Below are 9,188 nucleotides of genomic sequence, written 5' to 3'. Positions count from 1 at the left end.
CTTTTAACAATCTAATTCACATGTAAATAATCTTAGTAATAGATTTCATGCTCAAATATTCTGCTTTAAAGAAAACATTTTTTCACTTGTATAAAATATAAAACTACTTTAACAAAACACTTGAAAACACTTCTATAAATGATATTTTCCAAAACACTCGTATAAAAACAAATTTTCTCTGGAATACAATGCTAATATGTAATTGTATAATTTTAATTTTGTTTTGCAGCCAGTAAGTGCAAATGTATAAGTATCAATCTGACCCTTAGATATTCCGACTTGATAAAAATGGAAGTTGATGTTGAAATGCCTGGATGTTCATTTTTAAAGAACTGTAACGAAAAACAAGATACAAAAAGATATGTTGAAGAAAAGCGATTTGCTTGTGAAGTGTGCGACTCTTCATTTTCAAGGAAATCAAATTTATTGGTTCATGTGCGGACACATACTGGAGAGAAACCTTTTTCATGTGAAATATGTGACGATTCGTTTCGGCAGAAATCACATTTCTTGAATCATATGCGCTCACACACGGGTGAAAAGCCATATTGTTGTGGAGTATGTGAATCTTCTTTTGCAAGAAAATCAGATTTATTGCTTCACATGCGAATACACACTGGAGAGAAACCATATTCTTGTGAAGTATGTGGATCTTCTTTTCGGCAGAAATCCCATTTGTTAAGGCACTTGCAGGCGCATGCGGGAGAGAAGCCATATGCTTGTGAAATATGTGACTCTTCTTTTTCAAGAAAGGCACATTTGTTACGGCATATGCGAACGCACACTGGAGAGAAACCATATTCTTGTGATTTGTGTGACTCTTCTTTTAGGCAGAAATCACATTTGTTAAAGCATTTGCGGATGCACACAGGAGAGAACTTGCATTCTCCCGAGGAAATGTGATTATTTTGCAAATAAAAGTCGCATATGCATATACACACGCATTTGTTCAAACACTACATAGAGAATACACACTGGGATACATAAAGAAATCAAGTGTTAGACTCTAGAATGTGTTCTTTCATTTCTGACTGTGTTAAAGGGCTAGATCAGAAAAAGACAAATCATATTGAAAAGTGTAGGTTTTTCATTCAAATATTATATTTGAAGCGCTCGCAGACACACTGTAGAAAAAGATATGAGTCACTTTTTTTTAAAGAAATTCAATTTGTTTATACATTTGTAAATTCTCATAAAGAATTCAGCATCTTTTTTTTAGTTTGAAATCAAATTTGTGGAGGTAACTTCAAATACACATGGGGTTAAAGTGAGAGATACAAACAATTGCCCTTGAAGGCGCAGTTAAAATTCTAAAACGATCTCATTGTTCAAGTCTCTGAATTAGAGCATGAATATATAAGATTTAGTGGCATAGCATATCCCCGGCAAAAAGAAGGAAAATATGGAAATTAAAGAAATCAGATTTGTTGACGCATTTACAAGTGAAGAATAATTGTTTTTTGTTCTCTACTCGCACCCAAAATGCTTCAAGGTTATAGATTTTTTTATAAAAAAATGATGTGTTCATAGAAAACGTAAATATCACATTGTGCGTCATTATTCATATAATCTTTAGTCAAATTATTCACGTGCAACATATTTCATATCATTCATACCCCATGTATAGTTTTGACAGGATGTAAAAGTAAAGAAAATACATTGTGAGAAAATAAAATATGTAATATCTTTGATATAATTTCTTTTATTTATATTCGAACTGTTACGTCTCCTAAAGATATAAAACATTTTGAAATAAAAAAATCAATCTTTGTAATTGAATGACATCTCTTCAAAAATAATTTGCATATTAACACAGAAAAAAGGTGTAGTTTTAATTTTTTTGAAGTTGCAAATCATGAAATAAAAAAAAACGACTGCCGAATATATTACATAGAAAATGATAATAAAATATTCTATTGTTGTTTAAGCAAATATACTAAATTTGAAAATCATTTTTATCTCTCTTATTAGAATAATTGTCATGTCTAAAAACTCAAAAGTTTATTTGTACGCCATGTATACATGGTTTAATTTGTATATTTTTGACAGGATGTACAAGTAAAGAAAATACATTGCGAAAATAAAAAAAAATGCCTATGACCTGTGGTCAATCGAAAAGTGAGATCCTCTTCTATATCTTTTGCATTGATCATTCAAAACAGCTGCGTAATATGATTTCATCATAATGTCAGCAATGCATGCATAACATGAACAAAGGGCAGATTTTTTTTTAGATAGAAGTTGCCCCATTTATGGCTGTTATCTGTATTTTGCTTCAGCTTGGTTATCCAGGGACTGAGGGCTTGTTGCTCCTATAACAACCGGTATAATATTCATATCTTTTAGAGACAATGTCGTTTTTACATTATTTTTGAGGTCCTGATATTTTCTCTTTTCCCACTTGGTTCGATTATGTTCATAATCGTTTGAAATTGTTATATCAATAATGAGCGCAATTCGTTTTCTTTTTCAATATTACAATGTTTGTCTTGTGTATCATCCTACCTGTATGTTTTTGTCATAAAATACTGCCACTATTCCATTTGAAGTTATCCTGAAGGTGACTGTTTCCAGATGTTCGACAGTCTCACAAGCTGCATTTCTCCACACATCTTTTATTGGAGGTATTCACAAACTTTGTTATGGCGAACATCTGCCAATAAGATCTGGCATTGAAACAGTAAGTTGATCGGTCTCTCAATCGCTTAATGGCAAAACATACATTGGTCAGCGATTTTCAAAATCAATTTGTAAGTAAGCTTTTACCATGTCTGGTTATTTTCTTTATCAAAAGAAACTTTTCCACTCTGGAGCCTCTCTGTTTATATACTGTTGGTTAAGCTCCTCCAAGCACTTTCTTGCTCTCTTATGTTATTTCTTGCTCTCTATGTTATTTCCCTCCTTGTTACTTTGTCTCTATATCGTCTGTGTATTTCATTCTTTACTGTCTCGCAATCCAGGTTGCTGGTTGGCTATAGACCTTGCTAATAATCCCTAGTATACCTACCTCTAAAGTTTTCAGCAATCGTTGTATTCGTTATCGAGCAGGTGTTTATAGTTTGTATCAACATTTATCCCTATTAACTATTTGTATGTGGTTGTAAGACATCAAATAGGTTTGCATTTGTTAGACAAATACTTATAAGAGTAGTTTTGTCAACTTTAGGTCATTTTGATCAGTCTTTTTCGCTGCAGTTGATTCTATTATATGCCTGAGCACAGGGATTGTGAGGTTCTGTCAGCTTTTTCAGCCAGAAAGCTGGGATATTATCAATTTTGTGGGGTTTGAAGTTGTTGAAATGAGTAACTATTAACGTCCAACTTTTTGACTAATACCAACGACTGATTTTGAAGTATGTCCTAATTCTTTCATGAACATTATCCATTGCTTTAGTCTGGACGTTTAATCTTTTTTTATTGTGCTTATCTACTCGTTTTCCTGGTGTCGTTTTTGATTTTCAATCAAGAATCTCTAGAGTATCTCCACTTCTTCCTTTGGTAAGTAGGGATATTTTATTTTACATATTTTAAGTTTTTTCCACCTAGAGGGTCATTTGAATTTTAGTTTTTAATCTTTTATACAGGTTTTCTACTTTTGGTTGACAGTAAAAAAGAAAATTCGAAATGTCTTTTTGATAAGACTCTCAATACTTAGTTGGATTATTCTCTTTTTTTGTGGAAATATTTGTCTTGTACTTTTACTTAGCAAGTGTTGGAATTAACATGCTATTTTACAACCGTTTTATTTCATCAATATTTGATATTTGGAACTGAAAGTATACCTTTCTCTGTATTGTAGAGGCCGCAAGAAATTGTTTAATCTGAGACAATTCCTTTCTGCATAGATAGTTGATTTTAAAGCTTCAGTTTCCAAGATGATGTTCTTGGCGCTCCAGACTTCAATTGTTTTTAAAATTGAAGGAGTGTTTTGTTTATAATGTAGAGTGCTACAGAATATTTGACCGGGTTTAGCTCTATGGTGGAATTTATTGGATGGATCAAGTCTTCAGAAAGCAATATTTGTCTTTTTTATTACTGCTCTGTTAGATTTTGAAGTTTGAATTTTTGGCAGTTGGGTCTTTCCTTCAGCGTCATTATCTGTACTTTCTCATTTGCGTTATTAATTTCTTTCTTTATGGCCAACTGTTCGTAATCTCGATTCCACGATTCCTTTGATAATTATGGGTTTTCAGGTGTTGGCAATCATTTTAGTGATAAGAGCAGGGAGGAGAACGGTGTTCATTGAGGAGCTGATGTTATTGACTCTTAATAGACGACTGATATTAGTGGGAGACATAAAGGAGCAGCTTGAACATGCTAGTGAAGGTGATCTACGATGGAAATTCATGGGCTCAGAGTGTTCAGCTTGATTCAGGGGTGAATGATGATGTTGCAATTGTATGGTATTTTGATCGATCGGAAGTGTGACAGGTTTTGCCAGTGTACTTTCATTACTGCTATTTTTAAGTTCATATAGTTTAGCTATATTTCGTTGCACACGTTAATGTTGTTATACTATTGCAAGTAACTTTTCAGGGATGAAACATTTTTTATTGCCTGAAAAGAAGTGGAATAATATTTCCCTCCATGTTTGTTTCTTTGTTTGGTATGTGTGATTTTAATAGTTTAACTATCCCATTAGAGCTCTTGTCTAGGCCTTTTTTCTTATGGCGTCTATTTGTGATTTCCTTAGCTTTATATGTTTTGGTGATGATGTTCGTATTTCCTGTTATATATATATATATATATATATATATATATATATATATATATATATATATATATGTGTGTGTGTGTGTGTGTGTGTGAGAGAGAGAGAGAGAGAGAGTCTGTGTATATGTGTATTATATTGAAATAAAAAAAATATTAATAAAAGTTCCATAATTGTTGCTGTCATGAGCGCTTTTGATTCGTCCACAAATCATCTTCAGGTGTTGAAGTAATTAGCCGGTGATGAGTATTCATTTTCGCTCCTTCGCACGTTTTACTTCAACACCTGAAGATGATTCGTGAACGCATCGAAAGCGCTTGTGACAGCAATAATTATGGAACTTTTATTTATATTTTTTATCTGATTATCAAAAAAGATTATACGGATAATCGAAAAATTAAAAAAGAAACATAAAGCAAAGTGTCTCCGTTGCATTTAATAATATTTGCTTGAGTTACAAGTTGTATCTTATATTTTATTATAAAAAAAACGTCGGTTTATTTTGCCAACTTTAAAATATTTAACGACATTTCAATGATCTCGATCTCGTCTCCTTAGTCCAACAGAGGTCTCCTTATTATCTGTCGGTATTAACACTGAGTCTACTAAAATGTCAGTCTGGTGTTTTTCCTCTTAGAGAAAAAGCCATCTTAAGTTTTCGTTGCAGAGTGATAGTGTCGCAATAAAAATCTTTTTCTTGTCAGTCAAATAACCTGTTTACAAACCCCTTTCTATGCTATTGGTCTTTTGAAAAGACCTATCATTTTCGTCAGCTTTTTTGGGTCAATGGGATTGAATGCTGGTGGTTGCGTCTCTTTCCCACCTCATTTGTTATGAAGTGATTCTAGCTTACTATGTTTTTAAATTGTATTATGCTTTCTACAAATCCATACATAAACACCTTATTATTTCCTATAGTTACATCAGAGGTCCAAACTTTCCTCATATTTAGTCCTTTCTCTTGCACAATTATCCTTATATCCTTGCTCTTTGTGAGACTAATTTAGATTGTTCTAATGATAGCAATGATTTACATATGGATAGTTATTTGCCATTTGTCCGCTTGCCGTGTCTTTTCCTCATAAGAATCTCCATATTATATTTTCTCACTTCTGGTCCTGAATCATGTGCTGTTTTATCTTCTGCATTGAGTTCTCGTCATGCTGTTCTTGATGTTGACATTGATTTTTCTGTGACCTTTTCAGTTGACTGCTCCTTTCATAAGAACACGTTTAACTACAGGAAAGCGGATTGAGATCAGCTTCGCAGCTTCCTACGTGATGCCCTATGGGTTCTATTTTTGTCATGTATGGAATGCTACTGTTGAAGCGGTTACTGAGTGGCTTCTTGTTGAGATTGACACCATTTTCTAATCGTTTTTTATCTGCTGTTGCTGCTGCCATTGCCCATCATAATATACTCTTAATATTATATTACTTTATTCTTCACTGGGCATAGACATTCATGTCTGTTCGTTCAAAAAGTTCCGTTTATTTATTATAATTGATTTGGCTCAGATTGATTTTATATGTATTTATCTGTATATATATATATATATATATTTGATATTTTTACTTCAGTACGGGCACTCATTACTAAATACTAAATACCAAGCTTCTAGATCATCTTAGAGAAGGGTTAGCAATGCCTGCAAGATAGCAATCTATGTATTCCCAAGTGATTGTTATACTATCTCCTCTCAAAAGGGTGTCCCTTATGATGGTTGGAAAATCTACAATAGTGTTATTCATAGTAACAAGTTTACTATTCTTCTATTTTTAATAATCTGCGATTATTTCATCTTCTAAGTATAAAGGTTTTTACACAGACACACACCCACACTTTGCTCTTTTTTTTTTTTTTTTTTTTTTTTTTTTGCTAACAATTCTTTTCTTGGCGATTCTGGTTCTGTTCTTTCTAATTTTCTTTTGAAAACTGACCAGTCTCTTGAATCTGTAATTATCACTCAAAAGATAGTCGATAGGGTTTTTGCTGTTTTTGACCAGGGCTTTCGGTTCTAGTTCGATTTCTATTGTTCTAAAACGTTGTGTTCTTGAAGGTTCTACTATCCTCTGGAAATTATACAATCTCTGTTTGTTTTAGTCCTGTTTCTCTTCTTATTAGAAGGAATCGTCTCTTGTCTATATTTTTAAAAATGCTAGTGATCGGTATAACCCAACTAAGTATCTACCTGTTTGTCTTCTTTCTGTTATTAGTAAAGTTTTTGAAATGTTGTTCAACGATAAGTTTGTTCATTTCCTGGAAAATTTGTGCCCCTTTAATGATGTTCAGTATGACTTTCAACGTTTTTGTTCCACAGCTGCTCTATTAACTGTTGTAATCGACCGTATCTGTTCATAGGAAAGAGTAGTGTCATTGCATTTGACATCTCTAAGGTGTTCGACAGAATGTGTCATTCTGGTCTTCTACATAAACGTCTTTCGTGTAGAAGCTTGTAATTATGAATGCTGTCTCTTTACTTTCATTTCCTATCAATAATGCTGGTGTTCCAAAGGGCAATATTCTAGGTCCGACGTTGTTTCTTCTCTATATAAATAACCTTTCAGGTAATATTTAGAAAATTAACATTTATACGAATAACATTACTCTCTATTCTGGTATTGCTTCTCACACATCTTTTTATTAAGTTCTGCTTGACCCCTTATATGAACAAATGCATGGTATTGCTCCATCGACAGAAAGAGCTAATCGCTTTTTTAAAAGATATTTAATGGATTCATAGAATAGTAACGTCTCTGTTTCTTGTCGTTTTTCTCGTTGTATGAAGATATCATAATAGTTGTGTTGGAGATCCGTGCTGGGAGTCACAAATGAAAGAAATCGCAAGTAGTGTAAAGTGTATAAAATATATGTATTTATCATAAAGAGTATAGGTGCCACTAAAGTGGTATGAGAGGAACGTGTTCGTAGCATGCTGTTAAACATGGTATGAATGTCTCCATTTAGTCTCTGAAACCAGTGGTGTTCATAGGACTGGTTGATTCCACGTAGTTCTGAAATAGGGATGATTTGTACCCCACAACAAGTTGAAGTGAGGATATAGCAGCAGAGGTTTTCCATTTTCTTTGTTCTGTAATAATGTACCTATTTACTATGCCTCCCCACGGGGCAGAGTTAGACACCAGGGTCTTTTTTTAACATGGAGAAAAGGTACAAAAATAAAAATTGTCTCAGTCGTGAAGGATTTCTCCTCCACCGAAAGAGAACAAGAAATAGAAGTGCAGCATCTGAAGAACAGATACTACACTTTGATCTGGACCAAATGACAGAAACACAAACAACATATACATTAAATGGCGCATATCCCTAGTTGTTTTATTACTGTAGAACATTGCAAAACCATGCATTATACATAGTCTGCTTCATATGGGATAGATACAGCTTTAAAGAGACCGATCACACTCAGTTTAACAGCTAGAGACAAACATTTGTCTGGTTTGCATCACATACTAATTTGAATTTCTTTTCTGTGGCGTTATATGTTAACATGTAGCTTCACTCAGATTTCAAACATAATGGAATGTTAAACTGCTTTAGTTAATTTATACTCCTGATTATTTTTAACAATATTTAACAGAAATTTAGCTAGTAGCATAAATTACTTGAATGTACGGATATCTAGTCACTATGCCCAACGACGGTTATCCACAGTTCACAGTAACTAGGCAGGGGCAAAATGAATGCCGATGCTCAAAATGTATAAACATTTTGACCCCTTGCTTTACTTAAAAATTCACCAAAAATCAGGAAATTATCCAATTTTTAATAAAATTTTCATTATTTATCAAATAATGATCGCAGAATATGATGAACTAATTATTTTTATTTAAATCTTAGGGGGAATGTATCATTTTGTTTAAACAAAAAATACCTTGTGGAGAAAGTGGCTTACCGTTAAAGAGGCTACGCGTTTGTGCCTGCAGAGCACAAACTAAGAATCAAGATGGCGCCCGCATGCGTTTATGTGGAAAAAAGTCTCGTGGAATCTCGGAGAATCTCCTACCCTGATTCCAGAAATAACGAGAAAAGAAAAAAGCGGGAAGTGAGACGATTTTGAGTCACGGACACGAACGGACGTGTGTAAAAGAAGAGGTAGAAGAAAAGAGTGTGGTGAACGAAACAAACAACGACTCGGTTGAAAGTAGAGTTGTAACGAACACAACCTTTACTAATGTTATGGTTTTCAGTAGTAAATAAAAAACGCAAGAATTTATTTTTGCTTTTTTTTTTATATAAATAAAGCATCGTAATTTGTAACAATAAAAACATTTTTTTACAGGAACATTACGAAAAAAGCCCCTAAAGTCCGTATTAATGAATTCGATATAACTCGAAGAAAAAGGAATTTCTCGAACTACCATATACCATTGAATTAAGCATTGTTTATTTAATATTTTCAAACCAAAAAAAATTATAATAGCAAAAATATTTCTACTTTTTTTTTTAATTACAGATT

This window comes from Euprymna scolopes, chromosome 21, assembly GCF_053919585.1.
Source record: "Euprymna scolopes isolate OS-2025 chromosome 21, ASM5391958v1, whole genome shotgun sequence".
NCBI lineage: Eukaryota > Metazoa > Mollusca > Cephalopoda > Sepiida > Sepiolidae > Euprymna > Euprymna scolopes.
Note: the sequence above shows the minus strand (reverse complement) of the source record.